General features: G+C 43.7%; 1 protein-coding gene across 1 annotated transcript in view; it reads right to left on the reverse strand.

Moving 5' to 3' along the window:
- The window catches only part of NHSL1 (NHS like 1), a 181,308-nt gene extending 169,344 nt beyond the window's left edge, over nucleotides 1-11,964 (reverse strand). Inside the window, exons 1-2 of the mRNA XM_029943837.1 lie at nucleotides 11,908-11,964; nucleotides 11,256-11,356 (exon numbers count right to left, since the gene is read on the reverse strand). The gene's annotated coding sequence lies outside the window, so the exon portion shown is untranslated. The remainder of the gene's footprint in view (nucleotides 1-11,255; nucleotides 11,357-11,907) is intronic.
- Nucleotides 11,965-14,947: the final 2,983 nt, after the last annotated feature.

Below are 14,947 nucleotides of genomic sequence, written 5' to 3' on the forward strand. Positions count from 1 at the left end.
GTGTGCACATGTGTAACTCTACACAATACTATGTGTCACTTTGCAGACCCACCACCACACTTTATATATATCATCACCATGAGGCTCCCCCATATACCCCTTTTATAGCCACACCCATCCCATTCCTAATCCCTGGAGATGGAAGTTCTCCGTCTCTAACATTGTTACTTCATGAATACTATATAATGGAATCTGGCAGCATGTTTACTTTTGTGATTAGTTTTCTTTTTCACTCAACATAATTTTCTTAAGGCTCACCCATGTTTTGTTTTGTGTATCAGTCATTCATACCTTTTTATTACTGAGTATTATTCCATGGTATGGATGTACCAGTTTGTTCAAATTACCAAAGGACATTTAGGTACTTTCTGGCTTTTGGTTATTATAAATAAAGCTGGTATTGACTTATGTACAAGTTTTGATCTCTCTGAGATATATGCCTAAGAGCACAGTCCTTTTTTTTTTTTTTAAGTTTATTTATTTGAGAGAGGGGGAGAGGGGCAGAGGAAGACAGAGAGAGAAAGAACCTCAAGTAGGCTCCCCACTATCAGTACGGAGCCCAACATGGGGTTTGAACCCACAAACTGTGAGATCACGACCAGAGCCGAAATCAAGAGTCAGATGCTTGACTGACTGAGCCACCTAGGCCACCTGAGTCTATTTTTATTTTTAAGAGGAAATGACAACTATTTTCCAGAGTGGTTGGACCACTAATGTAGAAATAGATCAGAGTGGTTGAACCAAAAATGCAGTTTTTCAGCATCTTCACAAGCATTTGGTGTTATTTTTTATTTTAGCCATTTGAATGATATATGGTGATATCTCTTTTAGTTTTATGGTTTTAGTTTTCATTTCTCTAATGGCTAATGATGTTAGACATCTTTTTATATGCTATTTGCCTCTGTATACTCTCTTCAGTGAAATGCCTGGTACATATTTTTGTCTAGTTCAGGTCCTGAAGATTTTCTGTGTGTGGTTTTTTTCTTTTCTAGAAGTTGTACAGTTTTATGTTTTACATTGAATCCATGATCCATTTTGAGTTAATTTTTGTATAAGGTATAAGGCTTAGGTCAAGGTTCATTTTTTTGCCAATGAATGTCCAATTGCTGCAGCATCATTTATTTAAAAGGCAATCTTCCTGGTTTGAATTGTTTTTCTCCTTGTCAAAAATTAAGCATATTTGTTTGGATCTATTTCTGAGTCCTCTATTCTGCTCTACTCATCTATTTATTGTCTACTCATCTCCAATACCACAAAGTCTTGATAATTCAGCCTATATGGTAGGACTTAACATCAGAAAGTACAATTTCTCCCTTTTTCTTTTTCTTTTTCTTTTTCAAAGTTGTTTTGGTTATTCTATGACCATTTCTTTTCCAGAGGAATTTTAGAGTAAGTTTGTCTATTTCTTTAGAAAACATTGCTGAGATTTTGGTAAGAATTACATTAAATCTAGATAAATTCAGAGGAGAACCAACCTCTTTATAATATGATGAATCTTCTAATCCATGAACATGGTATGTCTCTAGGTATTTAGGCTGTCTGATTTCTTTCATTAGCATTTTATAATTTTTAGCTACCAATCGTGTACATGTTTATTTCATTTCTTTGAAATAAATAGGGGCATTGCATTTTTAATTTCAATTTACACAAAATGCAAATATTTTTTATATTATATTCTATATTAATAGAATTACTTTTAAATGTTTATTCAAACTAATTTCAGAGTTTCCCCCCAACAATTTAGGGCATTTATTATTTTCCATGGGTAATACAGATAAGAGAATCTAGTTGGAATGAATATGCATATTTTTTGTTCTTTTTACCATCAGTTTACACAAATGTTTAGAATCACATCCTCCTGATCATATGCATTAAGAACTCAAACATTCAAGACACTGTTGTGCTGTGAGAAATTAAAACAATTCCTAGACAGTTCAAAAATCTACAAAGAACATCATCATGGGTAAGCATGTGCAGCACCCACAGGGAGAAAGCCCTCCAAACATGGAAATTGTCAACATGAAGAAAAATTAATTCAGCTCACGTTATTTGCTAGCCTCACCTGCTTTTTATGGAAAGGAAGAAGATGCCTTCAACTCCCAAAATGAACCAAAATGTAACTATGAGTTTTAGGTTTTAAGATGGAAGAGTCTGCTGAGAGAATAATAATATTTTATGCACCTGGAGAGGAAACCACTTGAGGATTTTGAGCATTTTGTAAACAAAACATCACTCAGTACTCTAGCCACTACGATTCTGTGATCAGTGTAATAAACACCATGAAGTTTGGTGGGACCTGCACAGTAGAAATGGTGCTTATGTGAGAAGTAAATCCAATATTGACTAGACACCTACTGTGTGCCAGACTCCTCACCAGATGTTGTGAAACAAATGTTACCAAGTTTGGCCCTTGTCTTCAAGTAGCACATAGTTCTAAGAACAGGAGGTTAACTTACCATTATAAATGCTTACAATCCAAAAACTCCTTATTTTAGTCCAAAATCTCCTTTTCTCACTTTGACTCTTTTAATAAGAACAGCTCACCCCTTGCAAATGAAAACATGTCACACACACTAAATGCTACCAATTTAATTTTTCTTTTGAGAGAAAAATCATACACCAGGACCAACCACATATGAAGAAAGAACATGTAAAATATATTGCGAATCTTAAGCTCTACTTGGAATTAATTTAATAGACCACACAGAGTCTGAACAGCAGAGCTGTGTAGGCAAGCTGGCCATGTGGAACACAGGGGGCAATAAAAATATGTTCAGTGCCAATATGATCTTCAGTTCTTTTCAAAGTCTACACAAGGGAAGTAATCATCCAAGGCCGCGGTCCTCAGCCTTTGCAAATCTGATGAACACTAAGGATACTTTCTGCAGGAAACACATATACACACAAATGTTACCCCTGAAATCCGTGGACCTCAAGTTAAAAATCCCAGCTCCACTGCACAGAAACAAAGGAGGTGAGGTGAGGCTCTTACTGGCTAGCTCCTTGAAGAAGGGCACATCTCCATTATTCTCCAAGTAGAATAATGCATGACCCAAGCAAAGAATGCAATAAATATTTGGTGAATGAGTGAACTGTGACTATGTTATTTGTGCGATGATTTAGTTGTAGCAGATTATTTCAAACCTAAAGAAAATCTCGGCGTTCCTTACCATTAACTTCAGTGACATATTCTACTTTTTTCACTTTTTGTTTTGAAATGATCATAGACTCACAAGAAATTGCAGAAGTAGTGCAGAGCCTGGCGTGCCCATCACACTGCCTCCCACAGGGCATTTTATAACTGTCGCGCATTATCAAAGCAGGAAACTGATCCGCATAGCACCGCTGCCAAGACAAGAGAGCTAACTTGGATTTCACCATGTTTTGCATACTCTCGTCTAATTATCTTTTTATGTAAACAAACAAAACTGTAAATGCTCACATTGTCACCTTAAAAGAGTTTGCCAGAATTAAAATACTGCAGCAGTAGAAAATAGAACAGACTTTTATCAGCTCTAAGTATGTGCCACAGAACTGCTGAGCAAGAAAAAAAGACGATCCTGGTTTTCTTGGCACTGTTCTCCTGACGTGTATTTGATTTGAAGGGTATTTCTAAGCTGTTGGGGATAACCAAAAAGGCAAAATTTCCATCAACGTGAGGCGTCATATAACCTGATTCACTTTCATCTGATTAGAGTTTCTATGCTGTTAGGCATCTGTCCACACAGCGGTCTCTCTGCCCGGGGGAAGCTGTTTGCAGGGTTGGGAGGAAAGGGGCTGGAACTGCTCTGTGGCCGCCACGCAGGGCGGAAGTGCAGGAACACGTCCCATACATGAGTTCTCGGTCACAAACAGGACTCTTCCCACACCTTTCAATTCCTAACTGAATGTTACGGAACATCTCACTTCACTTCTCTGAACTTCAACTATAACTCAAAGAGAATGTTCTGCTTTTTCAACAGAGGTTTTGTGAGCTCACAGTCCATAACACAAGATGTAGGGGCTTCACAAAGCAGTGAAGAGTTTCCTGAACACAAGTGCTTCCTGGTCCGGCCAGCAATTCCCTTACGGAGTGCAGCCTGAGTGCTCCCCCACCAGCTCCAGCCCGGAGGGCCAACACGTTGCATCTTCGTCTCCTTCTTCCTCCCCTCTCCCCTCTCACAACCAAAATACTTCATTCCCACGGGAGATGACTATATCCATTGTCTCTTTCCATCTATTACAGACTATGAGTAATTAATTTATCAACAAAATTCCAAAAAGACAAAATGATACTACGCCCCCACCGTGTCCATCGTGATGGATCTTTTCAATGTGTGTTCACTGAACAAGCCCTCAGAATCATCTACTTATTCCGCACATTGACCATGTCACTCCAGACCAATTCTGCAGGCTGGGACCAAATCCTATATGCCATGCAAAGCCCTCTGTGAGAAGGCCCTGCCCACTTCAGAGGTCTCTGGCCACCAGCCACCTAGCATCATATCCCTGGTGTCTCTATTCCCTACACATACCATGCACTGTGCTGTCCCTCTGTGTTGTGTGATTCACAGTGCCCTGCACACCTTCATCTGGCTTACCTGTGCTACTTCCTTAACCGGCTAAGACAGGATCTCTTCCAAGGGGAGGTACCCAAGAGGTGGATAGAAAGCTCTCCAGTGCTACGATAACCTTGTACACCTGCCTGTCGTGCTCTCTGCAGTTGAGGAATTATCTCCTTATCTCCCTCTTCCATCTCATTAAAAACACTACCTTATTAAGCTTGGTAGCTCAGAAATTAGCACCATGACATTCAGTAAGTGCCCAAGCAATAAGTTCATCCATTCACTGAATGCACATCACAGTGTTAACATTGTGGACAGAGATGAATCAACCATAGACTCATCAGATTCTGATGTCGCCACATGAACATTACTTCGCAACATACTGACATCTAGTGCAACCAACAGAAAAAGAAAGTCTCTGCAAGAAAAAGACTGTCGCTGAAACAGATCACAAGGCAAAAACGCCTCATCTGGTCCATAAACAAAAAAAGCAGAGAGTCTTGTAACCAAGGATTTTCAATTTACATATTATACATTAAAATTGGGCACATCTTTCAGGGTTGAGTTGGAAGTAAGATGTAATGTAACAAACAGGATTAAATGCTGATGCTCCGATTCTTTCTTCGGTGTACAAAAGCTCAGGGAACTCAAGAAAAACAATTTGCTTTGCACAGAACAACAGCAAAAACAAAAGCGATGTTGGATGGATGCCTCCCAAACGTGAAGGCTGTCCGTAGTCCTAGTCACAGAGTGGAGTTTCTGGTCTGCCTCCTTCCCCACATGGCTTTAACGCTAACCGCTGAGATCTGTTTCTGAAAGACAACTACTGAAAGGGAACAGGCTTGGGAGACCGAATGGATGCTCTGTAATGTCTTTAAACTCATACCTACTATGAAATAAAATGGAGTCCCACGATCTAGGCTCCAACAGCAGGTGCCGGCTAGGGGAAGGCAGGGTGCCTCTCTGGGCCCTCGCAGGTGTGGCTCTCTCTGAAGTGCTCTGGGGAGATGCGGTGGTGTCACTGGAGCTTCCTAAGAGGAAGGCTGCTGTCTACCCCCCCTCCCCCAGCCCCCCACGCCATCCCCCCTCCCCAGGCTTCAACCTGCCAGCCGCCCTCACTGTCCAGCCACAGGGCAAGGCTGCAGCTGCAGGGCAGGGAACTCTGTTCCAAGACAGTGAGCCCCAACAAAAGAATCCCGGGCCAAGATCCTGCTTTGTCGAAGCACATATTTTAGTTCACAAGGGCAGAAATCATACTGAATGAAGGCTTTCGTTTGTTTGAAAAGCGCTAACATGTCTGTCTGTCAGGGAATCATGAAAGCTACTTTGAATGACATGTTTTTCATACCAAGCAATTTCTGAGATAAAGGAAGCCAGTTTTCAACAACAAAACAGGCTCAGGGTTTTTAAATCTTAGCACCAATAATCCAAACACAAAAGCTGTAATTCATATATGCAACAGAATGTTAACAGTTGATCCTTAAAAAAAAAAAAAAAAGATCTCATTTTCACATTCCATAGGTGCACGTCGACTTAAACCAGGAAAAGGGTAGAGGTGAAAATTTTACAATGTGAGAGATTTGAGGCACAATCTCATTTCTGGAGCCTATCGGGTTTGATAAAACCTGTTATCCATATTGAAACTTTTGTTTCTACTAATTTTCCATTTTAGTTTAACTTCCTATAAAAAATATTTCCCTGATCTATTACTCTGGACTACAAACTGCAGTTACTAGTTGAAACAGGAATGATTTGGCAAAAAATAAATAAAGAAGGGTCTCCTTGAACTGACACTATAAATAAAACCCTACAATGTATAAGATAAATAACTGTGCTTGTTATATCACAATAGACAAATAAATTCAGTAGAAGATTCAGACTATCTCTCTCCTCTGAGGAATTAGGAAGAAATCCTAACTACAGGGAAAAGATATGTGATTTTGTTCACCCTCACTGTATTACGCATCCACTCTGTGAGTGACTCCAGGTGTATTAAAAAAAAAACCAAAACTGTGATTTTCACCATAATATGAGCTCATGGAACTATACGCAAATTACATGAATATAGGCATTTTTCTGTAGGAAAAGCAAAGCTTATCCAAACTGTGCACGATCCCCAAAAGATGAACAACTGCTGGAGAGTTCTGATGAAATATGTAACTTTTTTTTAAGTTTATTTATTTGAAAGAGAAAGAGAGAGAGAGAGAGAGAGAGAGAGAGAGAGAGAGAGAGCGAGCAGGTGCGCACAGGCACACGTGCACGTAAACACGGGATGGGCAGAGAGAGAGGGAAAGAGAGGATTCCAGGCAGGCTCCAGTCTGTCAGTGCAGGGGCTCGATCCCACGAACGCTGAGATAGATAGAGCATGATCTGAGCCAAAATCAAGAGTTGGATGTTCAACTGGCCGAACCACCCAGCTGCCCCAGAAATATGTAACTTTCAAATAAAGTGACCAAAAAAGGTGGATAAGGAGATTTTTCAAGGTCTTCAAAGGGGCCAGGGGTGCACAGGCCAAAGCTAACAGAAATGGTACACAGAGTGGTAGGAGGCTGAGCTGGGGACCAAAGCCGTGGCAAGAACATCGGTGCTGGGAGGGACAGAGGACACAGCAGAGGCTGCTCAGGCAAGCTGGAAATTGACCACCATGGGTCTAAGAAATCAGATAATCCACACTCAAATCCCACTGCTGCCACTCACCGTGCTCGTTTGACTGAGTTTCTTCATTTTTCCCCATAAAATGGTGATATCGGTATCACCTCCCCTAGATGTTGGTATAAAGATTAATGAGATAATGAATGCAGAGCGCTCCACTCAGCACCTGGCACCCAGCAGGGCTCCACAATCATCAATGCTATGACTACTACCAGTGTTGTGGCAGCACCACCGTGCACTCCCAGGAATGTCCGTTTTACAGGAGAAGTGCTCAGCTGTGCCATGTACCTTAGGCTCCTGGCACCTCCACCCCTCTCCCCTCCCTTCCACTTGGCCTGAGGATGCACCGGGACCCTCTCAGCTTCCTTCCCCACCCCACCCCCAGCAGCTCCAACGCAGATAATGAAAGAGGTTGGCTGTTAACCCACACGGGATTCTACCAACACATCCCCTCCAAAGTACCAAACAAATCTTTGAACCAACTGAGATTTGAGGAAAAAGAAAAGTTAGGTCTGGAGGCTATGTTAGGCACTCGGGAGCAAATACTGGAAACCCGCCTTAAGACATAAGCAAAAAGTGAAGTGTCCCAGAGATGGTTCAAAAGACCTGATCGTGAAACTCTTTTCCCTGCCACACTTGCCCTGTGTTCAATTCATCCTGCCTCCCCAGAGCTCCAGCCAAAGCCCCATGGCTGAAACCCGCCCGGGCGGTAACTTTGTTCAGTCCTGGGACAGGTGCTCACAGTCACCCAGCTGTGCTCAAAGTCACCTAAACCCAGAGGGAGAAGGGAGGTCTCCGAAGGAAAACAAGCATTAACAGAAAAATGCAGGGAATGTATGCGAGAAAGGCACGAATAGCACGCAGTCATCAAAGGAGCATATAACTAAATTCATGCCTTAAAGAAGCACAATAATTCTTGGCATATTCTCATTTGTTTATTTGAATCTGTTACTACTATTTTGGCTACAAGTGGCAAATAAATGCAACCCAAAATGGCTCAAGCAGAAAGATAGTTTCTTTGTTGCAGGACTGGAGAGTCTGAAGCAGGAGAAAAATCATGACTTGTCTAAGAAGCAAATCATGAAAACCATTTCCCCCTAAGCCTGATTCGACTTCCAAGTTACCGTCGGGGGCAAAAACGGTCTTGTGACCCAGTTCTGGCAAAGAGATGAAAGAACCAGTCTGCTGAAGGCTTTTGTTTTCTGCTACATGGGAGCTGAGTCTCCCTAAAACAGAGACAGCAGTTTTGTAACAAGAAGTAACAAGCATAAGGGACCAAGGTCAGCATGTGGATCAATCTGAGCCTTGATGACATCCCTAAGAAGCTGAGTCAAGATAAAAAAATAAATCCCACAATAAATTATATTCAATAAATAGACACATCCCTATTCAAGCCACTTCAGTTAAATTTGTTACTTGCATCTGAGAGCAATCCTAACTGATCTGGCAGACCCAATCTCTTTTTGTCTTCCCTTAGCATGTTCTTTTCAAAAAGACAGAGACAACTGCTACAGAAATAATACATGTATATGAAGAGGTCCTCTCCTCCTGGGTCTTTCTTTTTGGAGGAAATTCCTCTTATTCATCCTTGACCTCTCATGAGTCAGAACTACATCATATGTTTAAGCCTGAACTCGACTGGCACGGAAAATGGTATTTCTGGTGATGGACTCCTGAATTGGGGTCCTTTCTGGAAGCAGAAAAAAGAGAGTCTGCTAAGAAGAAAGGTACAGAGACGGAGGATGTTTGGTAGGCAACTCACAGGGCCAACTACACAGAGCAGCCAATGGCGGCATCTTGATAATGGCTCTCTGGCCTCCGTTGTCACCCACGGAGAGAGCTCGGGGTGACACAGCTTCTCAGCGGGCTTCTGCTTCGGCGGAACAGGGGCAAGTTCACAGTTACGCCATTTCAGACTAAAAGCATTATTCAATACAGAACATGTCATACAGTAAAAACGTACACAAGAGCTAACCACCCTAAAGGCTGTTTTTAAAACTGCAGGGAAAAAATGCCAAGTAAGAAACCTATGTTGAAACTCTCATCCGCCGCTACTGGCAGGGCATATCAACACAGCCATGTTAGCAGACAACTTGGAAATACCAACTAACATTGCAAATGCACATACTCTATGCCTAAAATATTCTACTTCTCTCCTGGGAGAACACTCACATGAATGTGAAGGAAGACAAAGATGAGAGCTACATCACTGTAATACCCCCCCCCCAAGGAAAACAATGTCCTAGACAAAAACATTGGCAACAATGTAGATGCCCAACCACAGGGGGATGACTAAAACTATGGTAGAGCGAACACAGAATATTCTACAGTAATGAAAACGAATGAGACAGGGGCGCCTGAATGGCTCAGTCAGTTGAGTGTCTGACTCCTGATTTCGGCTCAGGTCATGATCCTAGGATCATGGGATCGAGCCCCGTGTCAGGCTCTGCAAGGAGCATTGGTATCTGCTTAAGATTCTCATTCTCTCTCTCTCTCTGTCTCTCCCTCCCTCCCTCTCCCTCTCTCTCTCTCTCTCTCTCTCTCTCCCCCCAGCTTCCCCCTCTCCCCTCCCCACCATTCGCACACAGTCTCTAAAACAAAAACCTTAAAAAGAATGAGACAAGTATAAATGTGCTGATATATGACAATCTTTAAGATACTTTGTTCTGTTAAAAGCACCAAGTTGTATAATGTATAATACTATACTCAGTTTTAAGGATAATTTGCATAGGTAAATATAAATGCCTACAAAAAAGTCTGGAAAGACATGACAGAGTGAAAATCCTGCTCACCTCTGAGGAGGGGACTAAGAAGTGGGAGGAAGGTCAAGGAGAATTACACCGTTTGAACGTCTGACTATGAGAAAGTGTTCACATACAAAAAATATAATTGAATCGACATGCAGGTCTTTTAACCATCTTCCTTTTCCATTAGTCTGACACAGTAGCATTTGTTTTTTACTTGTGGGCTTTAAATATATCTTCCCTGTACTAAAATGAGCTGGTCTGCAGAATTCAAAGAGCAGTAAACAAACAAAAAACTTTATATACTTTTAAAAAATGAAATTCCCTTGCCACTTAATTGAAGAGGAAAAAGTCTTTTTAAGAGAGAAAATATTGGAGATACCACTTTTTAAAAAAAATTTTTTTAATGTTTATTTTTGAGAGAGAGAGAAACAGAGTGCGAGCGGGAGAGGAGCAGAGAGAGAGAAAGAGAGAGGGAGGAGAGAGAGGAGACACAGAAGCTGAAGCAGGCTCCAGGCTCTGAGCTGTCAGCACAGAAACTGACGCGGGGCTCGGACCCACAGACCGCGAGATCTGAGCTGAAGTCGGATGCTTAACCGACTGAGCCACCCAGGTGCCCCGGGAGACACCACTTTCAGTTTGAGCCAGACACAAAGTATTCATGTCTCCATAATGAGGGATCCTTAATTGTATTTGCGTTGGCCCTCTAGAGAGAGCTAAAGGAATTAGAAGTAGATTTAAGCAAATCCTGAGTAACCACCATATCAGGCCCCCCTCCTTTCTTTTTAAATGGAAAGTTCATGGATTCTGGAGGCAAAGTGACACCACTGTGAACAGGTATGGAAACCTGCCTCAGTGTAGGCTGGTATTGTGCTTCTAACGAAATCCAGGCCAAAAGGTTGCCTATTTGTAAAACAGTCTATAACAAGGCTCAAGCCTAAGGTTTTAGTGGCTGTTCCCGTGCTGGGAAATCTTTATTTCTGGCTGAGGTAAGCTTTTAGATGATGACATCTGGCCTCCTGCCCTTCCCCAAATTCAGAATCACTGATTGATGTGTGCCGTAGGCATCTCACTCTGGTGACGGCCCCCACAGATGGGAAACACCGAGCCCGGGTCCAAGACCGTGAGCCAAGTTTTCCCCTGCTGACAAATTCAGGCAAAGGTTCTTTTTCCATTTCATCAACACTCAGCATGGGAATGGAATGCCAATAAAACGGAGGAGGTACGCAGGCCTAAGAATTCGATTCGAAAGAGGAAAAAAGTACAGCCAGTAGAGGGCTGGGCTCTGGGAATGTCCCAAAGGTCTGCTACTTACCAGCTCACCACCCCTCACAGATGGCCGGCCACCCTGAGTCCTGCCTTCAGTCCTGGGTGCTGATGGGAGGCTGCTGCCTCCAGGCACTCCCACAAAGCACCCTGGGATTTGTGGGCAACAGAACAGAGGGAAAACGTCTGGTAAGGACACTGAAGTCCCCTGGGAAATCAGGGGAGGGGCGTTGGGCAAGGCTGAGAAACCGGGAGAAAGATGTGGAACGGGTCACTGTGAGGCTCATGTCACCCTTGGGATGGCCTGGAAATGAGAGCCGCTGCTGTGGTCTACAATCAGTCTCCGGAAGGTGCACATGGTCCCACAGCTCCTGACGGGGTCCGGGAACCTCCTCCCTTCAGGGTTCCCATCGCCGGGGACAGTCTCCTTCGAGGGTACTTTCTACAAGAGTACTGGGTGCTACGGCAGACACTGTGAGTTTGCCCACCCATTACCCATTTCCTACTTCTTCCCCATTACCAACAACAAGCTTGAGGTTGTTAAAAATGATAATGAATGTTTTCCAATGAAAAACAACAACAACTATATTTCCTTTCCTCCCTTGTGATAGAATTTTGGCCAACAGGACCTAAGTGGAAATTGATGGGTAAGGCTTCTGGGAAATCGCTTCATAAGATGAAGCAATTCAGCCAGTGCTCACCCTGCTGCCCTATGCCCTTCCTCTTCTTCCTTCCTGGAACCACTTTCCTGCTGGGGCTGAGGCAACCGTCTTGTGACTATGAGGTCACAAAGACACACACTGAGGATAGCACAGTGGACAGCACAGTCTGACTGATGACAGTGTCACAAAACCACCATGACAGCTCTAGGCTGCCCACTTCTGAACTGCTCATTACAGGAGAAAATTAAACATCCAAACGTGTTAACCCCCCTCTGTTTAGGCTCTGTTACTTGTGGCTAAATGAAGCAAGTGCTTGCTGTAGAGTAGGCCTTATTTATTCAAAGTCATTCACCGAGCCCTCTCCCTACAAGGTGACAACGACATGCATCATTTTCAGCTGATGAAACTGAGACACAGCCAATTTTAGTAATACGCCCAAATCACAAAGCTATAAAATGGCAAAGCTGGGGTCTAGTTCCAGGGCTCTAGAGAAAAGCGAGAAAGCCCAGCTCTCCCCCAGGTCTCAGCCTCCGATGTTATGAAACCTCAGGCCCCTGGAGCTCCTGCAGAGTGTGAATCCGGTCCGTGCCATCCATCCAGGCCCTCTCCCCATTCGGGAGGACCTTCCAGCCCTGGCCCTCCAAATGCTGCACTGTTGCATGGTTCAAGGTCCCCGTAGGTCACATTTAAAATGTTCCCTTTCGGTCCCTTCTGGTCAATGCAGCTATTCTCTTGGCAGAAAGGATGATTCTATTCATAAACATACTCCCTGTCTTCTTTAGCCATAAAAAGACACTCAAGTGATTAAAGAAATCACTCTGATAAAGAACTGAAGTAAGCAAGCCAGGTTCTTAATAATTACTAATTTGTAATTAATTAATAATTAGTAATTGTTGCTGCTGCTTCTACTACTACTAATAATAATTGATGATTATAAGAATAATAATAGAAGACGAGGAAAAAGAGATGTGATTCAAATTGATATCAACCGATTAGAGATGCAGTGCCCGATTTTATGCCAATAGCCACGACTCCCGCTGATGTCTCTACGATGTGGAAGCAAGTTTCATACTCCCTTTCAAAATATCTACTTTAATCCAAGTTACCAAAGCCCCTAAAATAATAAATCTAAACTCTGATTTGCTATTCTCCTGAAGCAGGACAAATAATAAATCATTCATGGATTTGATTTCTCATCAGTATTGTCTCTGAAATACATACGGAAGAGGCCACGTGGAAAGTACACCCTGTAACACAGTTATATTATTGTTGTCCAGGGGCTACATGGAAGTTGAAAATTGCCAAGCGTGACCTCATGAACACTACACACACAGGCTACGACACTGCATTTCTTAAACACCAGGATGCTAGTCAAGGGAAAACAGTGATTTAAGTAGAATAGAAACTCCGCAGAGTAGCAAAACTGATAGCAGGAGCAGAGAGGACCATCCCTGACATGACGAAGTCTCTAGTGAGAGTGGTTGAGAGTGGGAAGGAGGGAAAGAGAAATCAGAGGAAAAGGTTCAATCGGTACACCCTCCCACAGCAAGTATTTGGGTCAGTGCTTAGCAGGTGCACGGGAGCCCCTGCAAATCTGGATAAACCAGACCGCAGGGCCCACCTGACGACAACCAGAACCTGAAGGGAGAGGCAGAGAACAGGTCTTACTAGATCTTTGGAATTTTTGAAACCAGTCTGTATCCCACCCACCTCCTCCCACCACGACTATTAGCAAAGGGAGTACACTCTCTAAGAAAACAGCCTCGGCGGCTAGAACCAGGTCAAAGGAACACAATGAACTCAGGTCACATGAACCACTCTTCCGAGGGTGGATCCGGTCTGCGAAACGTCACCCATCATCCATCAAGCCACAAGCCAACAGAAAGTGATCTGCGGGCCCTTCGGGAGGGTCTGTGCAGGACCCACACCTCCCTCCCGGACGCAGTGGGGATGAGGTGACCTAACACGCAGGGCTGCTCCTCCTCAGTCTGTTTGGGAAGATGGCTGACCTCACTCATAAAGCAAGAAGCAAATCAAGAGAGACTATAATGAAAAGCAAAAGGGGGAAGGGCATTTCAAATACCACAGTCCTCACTTCAGGGAGAGGAGGAAGACCAGAGACCCCGGAGGAAGGGGTGACCACACGGCCATGAGGACACCCCGGAACAGAGAATGTGCGGAACCAGTGTGCTCTGGTTCGTGACAAGAAGAACCTCACAGGAACAAGACAAACCACACACAGCCACCCTAATGAAACCCACTTCACCTCCCGGACTCACTGGGGTCGGTCACCTCCCCCATCTGCTTCTGTCTCCCCCCTCTATCTACACCTCTACAAGCATCCCTCTCTGCATTCAAACACACCCGGTTCACCTTGCATTCACTCATCCATCTCTTCCTCCACTCCCTGTTAAGAGAGAAAACGCTGTTCTCTAGGATAACACGAATCTGCCGTGTTGCGGACAGAAGAGAAAGTCATGCTTGTGAGACAGAGAATGAAAAAACAAAAATATTAAGATAGACGGGTAGTACCAGCCAAGCCTGACAGGGCTTCTGAGTCTGCTGGGCCCCCTCCAGATTGCAGGCACCCCCTTCGCATCACTCCCGAGACATGGGCTGGGTGATACGGGAAGACCCCTTCCCTCTCGGGTCCCAGCACCATCTGCTGCTGCTCCACCAGCCCCGTGCCCTCGTGCCCACATGCCAGTGGAGCCAAGTGGAGTGCCAGGGGACGACAGCTTCACGCTCACCCCTGCAGAGGCCACCACCGCGCGGTTTGACTCTGGCCACCAAACACTTCTAACGATGCTTTGTGTCCCCTCTTGGGTTTCACTTAAAACACTATGGATACACAGAGGTAGAGCTCAGGAGAAGTTTCAAGACTAAGAAACACCCATTGGCAAATTCATTAATTAGGGTTACACAGGTATTTTCATGCGGACGTGATTTTGTATGCTGCTAACTAAGCGTTGATTTATAGAAGCTTAAAATGTAGACTTTTTTTTTTCTGGAGGAAAAAACGATGCAAACATTCTTGGCAATGCTGGAGGAAGAACACCTGGGAGATGAGTACTTCCGA

Source organism: Suricata suricatta, chromosome 7 (genome assembly GCF_006229205.1).
Source record: "Suricata suricatta isolate VVHF042 chromosome 7, meerkat_22Aug2017_6uvM2_HiC, whole genome shotgun sequence".
Lineage (NCBI taxonomy): Eukaryota > Metazoa > Chordata > Mammalia > Carnivora > Herpestidae > Suricata > Suricata suricatta.